Raw genomic sequence first — 12,654 nt, 5'->3', positions numbered from 1 at the left:
TTTTTAAAGGGTTGGGAATATGGCTCAGTGATTATGCACCTGAGGGTTCAACCCCCAATACCAAAACGAAACAAAACAAAACAGAACAAAACTCTTCCTAAAAAAGATGGCTTCTTGAACAAGATGACCTCTAAGGGGAGGAAGGCTAGTAAGCTTCATCTACAGTACCCCTGGGCTTGGACTCAGCATTTACGTGGCATCTCATGATCCGTCCAGTTCTGACTTCCCATGATTCCCTGCGTTGATAGTCAATGTTTTAGCAGATCATTTAGTCCAACCTGAGCCCCTGAGGCAGGTTGAAGCTAGGCTAGACCCTGGGAGGTGAGCCCAGGCATACAGGCCCTTCCTGAAGGGGCTCAGCCTGTGGAAGAAACCAGAAGTACGCATTGTGCCCAGAGGTATTTTTTAGGATCTGCTCCTTCCCTTCCTTCCTGGTATAGGAAAGAACCAAAGAGCACAAGTCTGGGCACACAGCTCTGGCAGCACAGGGACCCTGGGAGGTGACTTAGTCATTTACACACTGGGGCATTTATGAGGGTGATCAAAATGCAAGGTGGACGAGTCAGCCCCAGCCTGCCTGCAGGGAGGTCACAGACAGAAATAAACATGCCGTCGAGAGCACGTTTCATTATCCGGATGGCTGCAGGCTCCTGCCACAGAGGAGCAGCGTGAGGTTCTGAATGGCTTCACAGGACGCTGGTCTTGCCTGAGCTGAGTTTAAGGGTATGTAGGAACAATGAAGGGTATGGAGAGGTGTCGGCGGTGACACCAAGGCCCTCCTTGTCTGTGGAGGAAGCCAGTGTGGACAAAGGGCAGAGACCCGAGCAGGCTGTGGAGAACGGGCGAGGCCTGGCTGAGCAGGGCCCTGGCAGCCTGTACGAATCCATCTATGCCTGCTGTCCCCTCTCACTCACAGTGTCCCAGTTTGGAAGATGAACTATAAAGCTACCCTACTTACATATTAAGGGGTTTGTCCTTAGAACAACCAGTATTCCAGGAAGGCCTGGTCATTCTTCCCTCTGTCCTGGCTTCCAGGCCTGCTGCTCTGCACGTCCAGGAGCAAGGGCCTGCCAGCCCGAGAAGCCACAGAGGTTACTGGAGCCGGATGATGTCCCTGCTTGGCAGTCCCTGGCCATCCGGCCCGGCTGCTCTCTTCCCAGGCAGACCCCGTTCCCCTCCTGCCAGCTTCCCTCTCTCCAGTATCCTGAGGTGAGAGCTTTTCCACCATGCTGCAGGCCAAGCCCAGCTCTTGGCTCCAGGTTCGCTGAGCCGGCTTCCGGCCGTTCCCACCCTCGGCTACTCCCCGAGGACCCGCTCCAGGCCTCAGCCTGGCCAGGCCTTCATGCTCTTTCCACTCTTGCTTTTTATTTTTGCCTCTCCGTATTTCCCTCTCTGGGCAGCTCTCTCCCTCTGCCGGGCTCCTCTCTGTCTCGCCCTCCTCTCTCTCTCTCTTCTCTATGGTATGGTTGGCATCATGAGAACACAGCCCAGGACAGACGTAATGGGGTCAGACCCCAGTGTTCCCTGTCTGATCAGTTTCCTGTCCTGGCAGGGAGGATGAGCCTCGCAGCTCCTGCTTCTGCGGGTGGGCGTAAGCTGAGATGAAGTCCACCAAGTGTCTCCGGCAAATAGTAGATGCTCAACAAATGGGAGTCTCCCCTTACCGGTCTTCTGCATGTCTTCCTCACATGACCCAATAAGAAACAAAAGCCCCCACTCCTGCTGGGTCCCAACCATGTGCTCTGGGCACAGCCCCTCTGCCCCACACTTGAGTGGAGCCAAGAGCATCACATGCAGCCTGCTCCCCACCAGCCCCATAGTGGGAGGCTGGCCTGGATGTCATGGCTGGCCTCTGTCATGGGGCTCCCAAGGGAACCTGGGAGATGACATCTGAGCCAGAGTCTTATTTTTTCACTCACCACCACTCCTTGGCCCACAGATTCCTCAATACCCCCACATCACACTCCCTGCCCTCTCCAGCCCCCTGAGCCCACAGGGAATACTCTCCGCCCCCCACCACAGACCTTCCTCCAGGGGCTTAAATGACATAACCCAGGAAGGAGCTGAGGCTCAAGCACAGTCCCGTGGGGGTATTTTTTCAGAACGTATTCAGCGAGATGTATTGTGGGGTTTTCGCTTTTGTTTGGCAGTCCTGGGTATCAAATCCAGGGCCTCAGGTGTGCTAGGCAAGCACTTTGCCACTGAGCTACTTCCCCAGCTCTTTCCAGTTTTAGACAGGATCTCCCTAAGGTGCCCCGGCTGGCCTCAAACTTGAGTAGTTCCAGGGTGCATCACTACTCCTCGCTTTGAGTCGTTTCTTTTTTTGGTATTGCTGGGGTTTAAACCCAGGGCTTTGCACCTGGTAGGCAAGCGCTTTACCACTAAGCTATATGTCCAGTTTCTTTGTGCTGTTTTTTAAAAACAAAGTAAAACATCTTGTTTGGAGTTGCCGTGGTTTTGGAAAAGAAAGGCAGACCTGCAGGACTCCAAATATCTTGTTCTTTCTCCTCCTCCTGCCACTCCACCTCTCGCTTGGTTGTGACTATGTGGCCCCTACTGCAACTTACTTCATGGCTGTTATTTAATGGAGAATTGTGTAAATAAGCCCAAATATTTATGGCTAATTGAGATATATTTGTATCATGGGATCCTTCTAAGTTGCTTAGGGCCTTGCCAAGTTGCTGAGGTTGGTCTTGAACTTGCAAGCTTCCCTCAGCCTCCCGAGTCATTGGAATTACAGACATGCACCACCATCCCTGACTGGTTAATTGATTAATTGATTTTGGGGTGCAGGGGGAGATGGTACCTGGGATTGAACTCAGGGGCACTCAACCACTGAGCTACATCCCCAACCCTATTTTGTATTTATTTGGAGAGAGAGTACTACTGAGTTGCTTAGGCCCTCACTGAGGCTAGCTTTGAACTTGTGAGCCTCCTGCCTCAGTCTCCCCTCCCAAGGCACTGGGATTATAGGCATGAGCCACTGCACCCAGCTGGTTAATTGATTTTTGATAAGAATCCCATGACAATTAGATGGAGAAAGAACAGTCTTTAACAAATCATAGTGGGACATCTGGATATCTACATGCCAGGAGCAGAGATGAACCCCTGCCTCACATCATATACAAAAATAAACTCAAAATAGATCAAATACCTGAAGGTACAAGCTAGAAAATTCTTAGGGGAAACATATATATATATATAAATCTTGTTTGTAGAAACCTTCACGACCTTGGATTAGACAATGGTTTCTTTGGTATGATGCAAAATACATAAGCAACCAAATAAAAAACATATCAAGATTGAAATTCATCAAAATTAAAAACCTTTTGCTTCAAAGGACACAATCAAGAAAGTGAAAAGACAACCCACAGAATGGGAAAAAATAATTACAAATAAAGTATCTGGCAAATGTATCATATCCTAGTATCCAGCATACATAAGGAACTCTTAAAATTACAACTCAGGAAGAAAAGGACGAATAATCCAACTTTTTAAATGGAAAGAGATTAGACATTTCTCTGAAGAAAATATTCAAATGGCCAATAATCCCTTGAAAAGATGCTCCACATCAGTAGCCGTGAGGAAATGCAAATGAGAATTGTAATGAGATAGCATTTCGCACCTACTAGGATGGCTAGAATAAAAAAGACAGAAAATAACTAGCATCGTCAAGAACATAGAGAAAACAGAACCCTCAGACATTGCTGCTAGAAAAGTAAAATGATACAGCCACTGTGGGAAGAGTTTGGCAGTTTCCCAAAATCATATAGAGTTACCATATGATCCAGCAGTTCCACTCCTAGATGCGCACACCAAGAACTGGAAACCGTATCTCACACAAAGGCTTGCGTGTGACTGTTATCTACAAAAACCAAAAAGTGGAAGCAACCCAAATGTCCACCTGACGGATGCATGGGTTAGCAAAATGTGGAACATCCATGCCGTGGGTTATCTAACCATTTAGAAGAAACAAGGGCTGGGATTGTGGCTCGGTGGTAGAGCGCTCACCTAGCATGTGTGAGGCCCTGGGTTCCATCCTCAGCACCACATAAAAATAAATAAAACAAAGGTATTGTGTCCATCTACCACTAAAAAAATTATAAAATAAGAAGGAATGAAGTGCTTGTATAACACAAATAAACTTGAAAATGAACTTGAAATGTCCAGAATAGAAAAATCCATAGAGATTTAAAAATAAATAAATAAATAAAGGAGATTTGTGTTTTCTTGGGGCTGGAGCAATAGGGGAATGGAAAATGACTGCTAATGGGTGTGGGATTTTTTTGTGGGGTGAGGGATGGACACGTTCTTCAATTAGAAATGGTGATGGTTGTACATCTTTGCGAAATACTAAATGTCACTAATCATACACTTCAAAAGGGTGAATTATATGTCAAATTTTTAAAGTAGTTATAGAGAACTGGAGGGGGCCTTGCAGGAACACTGATCTCAGTGCCCCGCCAAACCCTGTGGTTAAGATGGGGAGATGGGAGCCCAGAGAAGGAAAGGATCAGGCAGCAAGTTTGAGGCAAAGCAGAATCAAAAACCATTGCCCCTGCCCGGCCACTTGGATTGTTAGTTCTTGGAGGACAGGAACCTTCCTCCATCTTGTTCCTCCTGTAACAACAGCATGGGAATGGGCTTCACAGAGGCCATAGGACTGCCCTCATCAAAGGGAGGGGACAGAGACCCACTTCCGGGAAGCCCGAGGAAACACGGGCACACTCCCTCATAACTGGAAGACAGGGGTATGTTCAGAGGTGAACAGAACCTCCTGCACTACCTATCTGGTTCTTCCATTCTTTGTTCTCCCATTCTTTGTTTTCTGTGCATGGTAGGGAAGACTGGGCTGGGAGCTCTGGGGACCCCACTTTTAGAGCCTGTATTCCAAGGTGGGGCTAACTGCTTCCTCCCAGAACCCATTTATGCAACCCCAAGGAGACTTCTCTGCTCCAGTTGGCTGACATACTCCTCCTTGGTCAGTGATATAGACAGGAAGGTGGAATTCTCTAGAAAGTCAAGCCTTCTATCAGGGTACTGGGCTCTGTGACTGTTGGCCCTGCCAGAAGCTCAGAAAGTAGTGGTGCTTTTGCCATCAGAAGTGGGAGGAGGCTGGGCAGGCACAAACTCAGCGGCCCCCTCCCTCCCACAGGCATGATCTGCCAGCCAGGGAACAAGGCAGACAGGGTGTTTGGATGCAGTGACCTGGGGCTCATGACCCAGGTATTTTGCTTTCTGACTGTATATAGGTGGCAAATGACAGAGTCTTCATTTCCTGGACAGCAAAAATGAAAACACTAATTCCAGGCCACAGAGTTGTAAAGATCTGAGGTAAGGAAACAGTGACAGTCCAGAGCCTGGCACAGAGGGGTCTGTTATTCTCATTATTGATGCTTTGGCAGGGTTGATGCTCAGCCTCAGGAGTGGGAATTGTGAGAAAATGCCACAGACATTGGGGACCTCCCAAGGTCCAGATCCCTGCACCAGGTTGAGGAGGATGGCAGTGAGGACTATTGCTCCCAAGGGAAGGGCTATCTAAGATGTCATACCCATGGGACTGAAAGGGAACTTGACTCTAGGCTCAGGACCAGCTCAGGGCTCCTGCTGTTTTAAGGCTGCTACGAATCCACCAGCATCGCCTTCCCAAGTGGCCCGCACTGCCCACTTCCTAGAGCAACTGAGCCCCCCTTGCTGCTGAGTGAGGATTTGCTCTCTGCAAAGCTGGGCTGGGCACTGGGATTTGTAGGTGACTCCTTAAGATGTCATATGCCCTTCGGCAAGTCACCGTCTTCCCCTGGAGCTCCCATGAGTCCCATCTGTAATGAAGGGCTTCAATGGGAGGACATGAGGACAGCGGCCTGAGGCTCAGCTCACAGGCCCAAGGAGGTGAACAGCAGCCCAGCCCCCACCGCTTATCCAGAATCAGTGACATCATCCCTAGCCCTCTCCTGTTTCCCCAGCAACAGGGGTGCTGGCCGAGGCTCCCGGGGGGCCCAGAATGTCTGGATTTCCTTGCACATAACTGTACCTCATCCACATTTTCACAATTAGATTGTCAGTGTGGGTTAAGGACTGTCTGCTGACAGCTGTTCACTTCCTCTGGCTCCCCACACCCCTCACCCGAGCAGGCAAGAACATCTTGCCCTGTTCCTCAGTGCCATGGACACAGCTTAGGGAGGAAGAGCCCAGCCCTGCCACGCACCTGCTGTGGGGACTTGGGCAAGGGGCTTCCCCTCTCGGGGCCCACCTAGATCTCCGCATGTTAAAAACAGGCTGGGTGTTTGCCCAGCTCCCTTCTTTCTCAAGGCAGCCACAAGATCATAAGAGACCGTAACCGTAGCAGGGCACAGAAACTGCGAAGCCCAGCCCGAGGTCCAGGATGGCTAAGAAAATAAGCAGACAGACTCAGACAGGGACTTCTTTGAATCCCTACCAGATAGACAGGTAAGGTTAGTCTCTCCTCTGGTCTCCCCTGAGTCTCTCTGGCTGCAGAGGTGACCCAGGTCTTCTCCTCTGGTCTCCCTCACAATCCGTTCCTAAAGTGAAAAGATGCTTTTCCGGACAGAGCCTGAAGAGGCAGAGTAGAGGCACCGGGCCAGGGTCAAGCGCCCTGCCTCCACCCCAGCTACCCCCACCCCCTGCACGCACAAAACTCACCTGCTGCCACCCCAGCAGGCTCCCAGGAACTCCCCCTGGCCTCACCTCCCTTTGCAGCACCAGACCCGCCCCAGACTGGAGTCCTGCACCTGCCCTTGCCCCTCCCCCTCCTGACCTCTCCTTGTCTTCCTTGGCAGCAAGGCGGGGCGGTCCTCTCCTCCCTTTTCCCTCCTGTCACTCTTCAAGCACTGGCAGCCCCTAGCCACCCACCGCTGGCCCTTCCCTAACACTCTGCTCCCTCTAGTCTTTGCTGCCTGCTCTCCCTGCTGGGAACCCTCCCCCATCCCAGGCCACCTGAGATTCCTCCCCCACCTGCACATTATTTATACAGACATGAATGCTAAGCATAGATGAGCTTTCCATCTGGAACAGTTTACGTACCTGGCAGAAGAGGGACTAACCTTTATCAAGGACAGTTCCATCCCCAGCACTCCACATCCATCATCTCCCCTTTAGGCCCAATGGCAATCCTGGGCAGTAAATTTCACTTCTGTTTTCCAGGTGAGAAAACTGAGGCTCAGAGACAGGAGTGTCTTCCACAGAGGTTGGTTTGGTGCCAAAGCCCTAACTGTGATCACAGAGCTCACACTGGTTTAGGCCCTGGTGGACACACTTCCTTTAAGGCTGTGTCATGGCCTGGGCAGGTACATAAAAATACTTGCTATTAAGTGAGGACGTGCTGCTTTACAAATACCTGGGACAACTGTGATGCACCCAGGGCTGTGGTACAGGAGAGGGGAACTCAGGAAGAGTCTGGACTCCAGAGGGAATGACACAGGTCTTTGCTCTAGTGGGAGGAGGATTCTCTTCCAGAGTCACACCATAATGGAAGAAACTGTCCTGGGGTGTGCAAGCAGGGGCTTGACATTTATTTGCAGTCTGGAGTAGTGGCTGTTCTCTGCATTAATGTGTTACTGGGGTGCAGTAGTGGATGACAGAGCCATCATGTCACTGGTGACATTACAGGAGCTCTGGAGGTCAGAACCTCAGGGATATGAGAGGGGGCAGCCCACCTCTCAGACTGGGAAATGACATTAGACAAATTATTGCATATTGTTTAACTTTTTCACTGACTGCTTTATTTCTCTACTGCTACATAACAAGCCGGTCAAGACTCAGTGGCTTGAAACAACAGTAGATTCTTCTGCTTCTGGGATGAGCTGGAACATCCAGCTGACCTCACTGAGCTGACTCGTGTGGCTGCATCTGACTGGTGGGTAAGCCAGGACCCAGTTGGGTGAGGACGGCAGGGCCTCTCTCTGCAATGAACTCTTATCATTCAGTAGTCCAGCCTGGGCTTCTGACACTGCAGCTGGGCTGGGCTTCGAGAAAGCTGGAGAGAAGCTGCAAGGTCCCTAAGGCTTGGGCTCTCAGACATAGAGAGCTTGCCTTCTGCCACACCTGCTGGGCAAGCAAACCATGAAGTCACCCAGCAGGTTGAGGAAATAGGCTTCATCTTTGGATGGAGTCACATTCCAAAGGAGTCCGTGTGTCCTGGGATGGGAGATATCGGTGCTGTTAAAAAGCTGTCTCTCACCCAGCTATCTCACTCCTCCGCCTATTCCCAAAGGACTTAAAATCAGCATACTACAGAGATATAGCCACATCAATGTTCATAGCTGCTCAATTCACCATAGCCAGATTGTGGAACCAACCTAGATGTCCTTCAATTGATGAATGGATAAAAAAACTGTGGTATATATATATATATACAATGGAATATTACTCAGCTATAAAGAATAATAAAATTATGGCATTTGGAGTCAAATGGATGAAATTGGAGAATATCATGTTAAGTGAGATAAACCAATCTCAAAAATCCAAAAGGCGAATGATCTCACTGATAAATGGATGATGACACATAATGAAGGGTGGGAGGGGGGCAAGAATGGAGGAAGGAGGGACTGTATAGAGGGAAAAGAGGGGTGGGAGGGGTGGAGGGAAGGAAAAAATAACAGAATGAATCAAACATCATTACCCTATGTAAATGTATGATTACACAAATGGTATGCCATTACTTCATGTACAAAAGAAACAACATGTATCCCATTTGTTTACAATAAAAATAAATTTAAAAAAAAAGAAAGGAAAAAAAATGATGCATTACAATAAAAAAAAAAAAAAAAAAGCTGTCTCTCTTACCTACTCAGAATCAGTGACAAATGACAAGGGCTTCCAGGCTGGGTGTCAGGAACCCAATTTCCCTGTCTCCTGCAACCTCTGTGTGTACAGTGGGGACATTGGGCATTATGGGTCCCCAGCCCCGTGCATGGGGCGGGGGTAAAATTCCGATGACATCTCCCCTCTTCCTGTAGACACACAGACACTGACTTGTATTCAAACCACAGAAGTGGAAGCCTGCCATAGAAGAAGCCACCACCCAGACACACGCCTCAGTGACCCACTGCTTCCTAGTCCTTGTCTTCTGCTAACAGGAGCCCCCTGGCCGTTCCCAGGGCAGTGCCCCATGGCAATATCAGCTATTACTCAAAGGGAGGGCACCCTTCCCTGGGACTGATACGGAGAAACCAGAAGACAGGTCTTTGACTGGAATTCCTAACTGGGGCTTGGTGGCAGGGTGATGCACACCCAGTGGGGAGAAATGAGGTGGACTCAGAAAGCAGCAAGAAACAGAAATGAGTTGTAGATGCACAGTGTTCTGGAGGCCCCGGGCAAGCATGGCTCTACCTACAGGTCGCCGGCCATCCTGATGTCTCCTGCAGAGGAATAGCCCGTTAGCAGCTCCTGCGCTGAAGCCAACTGTAGCTGGGTTTCTCTCCCAGAGCTGAAAGAGGAGAAACACAAACATTGTCTCCTGCGCAGCCACCGCCACCACAATTCAACATCCAAGAGCTGAAAGCAGCCTTTCAGAAGTGGTGCCCTCAGCAGACATGACGGGTGGGGTTTTGTTACGTACACCCAGGAAAGAAACCTCTCCACCAGCCCCTGCCCCAGGCTGCTCCGCAGTTCTATAAAATAACAACGCCTCCCCTGAGGTCCCTGAGGACCGGGAGGACCTGCCTACAGATCTGGGTGTGCAGCTAGGCTCACTCACAGGCTGAGGGATCTTGCACAGACTACCCAGCACGCCTGAGGCTCGGTTAGCTGAGCCGCGGAGCAATGCCTGCCTGCACAGGACCTGCCAGCACATGGGGCAGCTTCCCTACCATGTTAGCTCCCAGTCACCTCAGGAGGGAAGGAGTTAGTGATTTTCCTATTGTGCTGATGATGAAACCAAGGATTCCAGCAGCCAAGTGACATCGCCATCCCTGAGTCCCAAATGCTTCAACAGAGGAAGTGAATCTGGAAACCAGGTCCAGGAGCTCTGATGGCACACCTGTTGCTCTTCAGTCCCTCTCCCTGTCCCTTGCCTGGACCATCTGGTGCCATAGTGTGTGCCAAACCCAGAGCAGAAGACAGTGGACTAGGCCACTTTACTCAGACCCCTGTTCATCTGGCTCCACAGGCAGGCCTTTCTCAAAGCACTCTGGTACTGAAACCACACCCTTTGGTCTCTCTCTGTCCACCTGGGACATGGTGGTGAGGGCTTCTGCCAGTTTTGTCCAGGACCAAGATCAGGGAGCCAGAGCCTATGGGGAGCCTGGGATCAGGAAAGGGAGAGGGAGCGTATCTGAGGTTTCTTCTTTCACATTTGTGGCCCATCCTATGTCACAGATCGGAGTCAGACTAAGACTTGGGTTGAGCCAAAAAAGCCCTTGGAGGTTATCTAGTTCAGTCCCTCACCTACAGACAGGTGACTGGGGCTCAGAGAACAAAAGTTGACCTGCTATCACAGAGCAAATCAGCAGCAGAGCTGGGCACTATAACCAGTTCTCCTAGCCCCCCATCCAGGGCCCCTGGAAACAGCAAACTGGCCCCCACCATCTCCACCACGCTTTGGCCTCCAGGGAAGGAAGCTGAGGAGAGAGAGGGGTCAATAGAGGTCAGCATGGTGAACGGAACTGTGGCTACCCTCATCCCCATGTCCTTTCAGCCTGGGTGCCTCCCCGGGCAGGGTATGTGCAGAGTCAGTGCTGGAAAGATGTGTGCCCCTGGCCAGTGGCAGTCAGGCAGGGACTGAGACTCTGGCTAGCAGGAAGCCCTCAGCACGACTGGGTGACTAGGCGATCAGATAACCAGAATCACTGCGGGTGACAGAGGAGAAGGTATTGCCAAGAGTGTGCCTGCCCTGCCCTGCCCTGCTGGGACCTCCCTGCCTCCAAGAGGAGCCTGAAACCAGTGGCCAGCACAGGGCTGCCACACAGCCAAAGCTGGGCAGAGGGAAGGAGGAGGAAAAGGAAATAGGAAAGGTCAGAGGGTCCTAAAGTTGAAAGGTCAGAGGGTTCTAAAGTTCCCAAGGAGGTGGGGATGTGTTCACAAGTGTCTCAGGGAATCCCCTGCTAAAGTGCTCCCTATTTTACAAGTGGGGAGGCTGGCGTGCAGGGGAGGGTAGACCCTTTGCCCCCAGGTCCCCTTGGTCTTTTTATTTTTTTTCAATTTTTTTTTTAACCACTGAGTCACATCCTTAGCCCTTTTTATTTTTTGAGACAGGATCTCACTAAATTGCCGAGGCTGATCTTGAACTCATGATTCTCCTGTCTTAGCCTCCTAGTGGCTGGGATTACAGGTGTGGACCACTGCCCCCAACTGCCCCCTTAGTTTTCAATCCAAGCTTTCAGGACCACTTCCTCAGAGCGCTGTCCCTCACCCCCTCCCCCAGGACAGGGTTCCCAGCCCTAGCTGAACCTGGATCCTCATCAACTACACAGAGCTAAGGATCTGGGAGGGGGCAGGAGGGGGCAGGGCTGGGCTTCAGAAGTTCTGGGACCATCTCCTGGCCTCCCTAAACTGCCATGAGACAATGGAGAGTCATTATCCTCTTCCCATCCGTTTACTGTGAGTCATAGTCACTCTGAGCTGGAGAGATCTGGGTTCAAATACTGGCTCCAACAGTTGTTAGCACTTCCTTTTTGAGTCTCAGCTTTCAAGTCTGTGAAATGGGAATACTAATTTTGGTCATGGAGAATGTGGAGGATTTTGTGGGATTGTATTATAGGTCTCCAGAAATTTAAACAACTTGCTGAAGATCACACAGCTAAGATGAAATTGGGCAAAATCTATATTGGAACCCGAAGTCTATATTATGATTCCAAGTTGTTTTCCGTTTCTACTCCAGCTGGGAACCAGAAAAGGATTCTTGACAGACGTTCTCCTTATGCAATGTTTGGGGGCTACTGACTTAGCTTCTTGAGTGACCACAGAGAGTGCATCCTAGTTACACAGGCCACCTGAAATGGCTCTCAGCATGGTGACCATGGTGCCCAAACTACCTTGGGGCAGGGGAGCTAAGGGCATTCTTGAGCCCTGGGAGGATTTTGCCCCCAACCTCTCAGGGGTAACAGCCTTGCTCCTCCTTCACCTCCTAAATGCCCCACCCAAAGCCACACTGCTTTCCCACTTCTTTTATAATGGGATTGACCCCAGTGCTCTGGGATGGGAGGTGGAGATGTGTTCCCAAGGATATCCCTGTGACTGTGTGCAGCGGTATATGTGCACTTAGTTCCGCACACTTGAGAACTTGTGTGAGTGCTGACTACATATGTGGAAAGGTGTTTGTGCCTGAACCGGTTGGGGGCAGTCTGCAGATTCAGCCTCATCCTAATGACATGTGTATGTCCATTTCACAACTATGTGCTCCTGAGTGTGTGTGGGTATATGATGTGTCTAAGTATCTCCCACATAGGGAACTTGTAACTATTTGTGGTAACATGTCCCAGCCCTGTGTGGAAGGAGGGACTGGCTGTAGAACTGTGGTAGTACTTGTTTGGCTGGGAGTTTGCTGTAGACCTTGTGGGCCCAGGTGTACATGTTGTATGTGGAGGTACCTGTGGCCAGGTGTTGGGAGGAGGTGTTGGGAGCCTGTGAACACCACTTCATTTGCAGCAGCAAAGAATGGGGAACCCCAGACAAGTCCTTTCTAAGTCTCCATTTTCC

The sequence above is a fragment of the Sciurus carolinensis genome, chromosome 11, assembly GCF_902686445.1.
Source record: "Sciurus carolinensis chromosome 11, mSciCar1.2, whole genome shotgun sequence".
NCBI classification, from domain to species: Eukaryota; Metazoa; Chordata; class Mammalia; order Rodentia; family Sciuridae; genus Sciurus; species Sciurus carolinensis.
The sequence above is the reverse complement of the archived record's forward strand: the minus strand, read 5'-3'. Positions refer to the sequence as shown.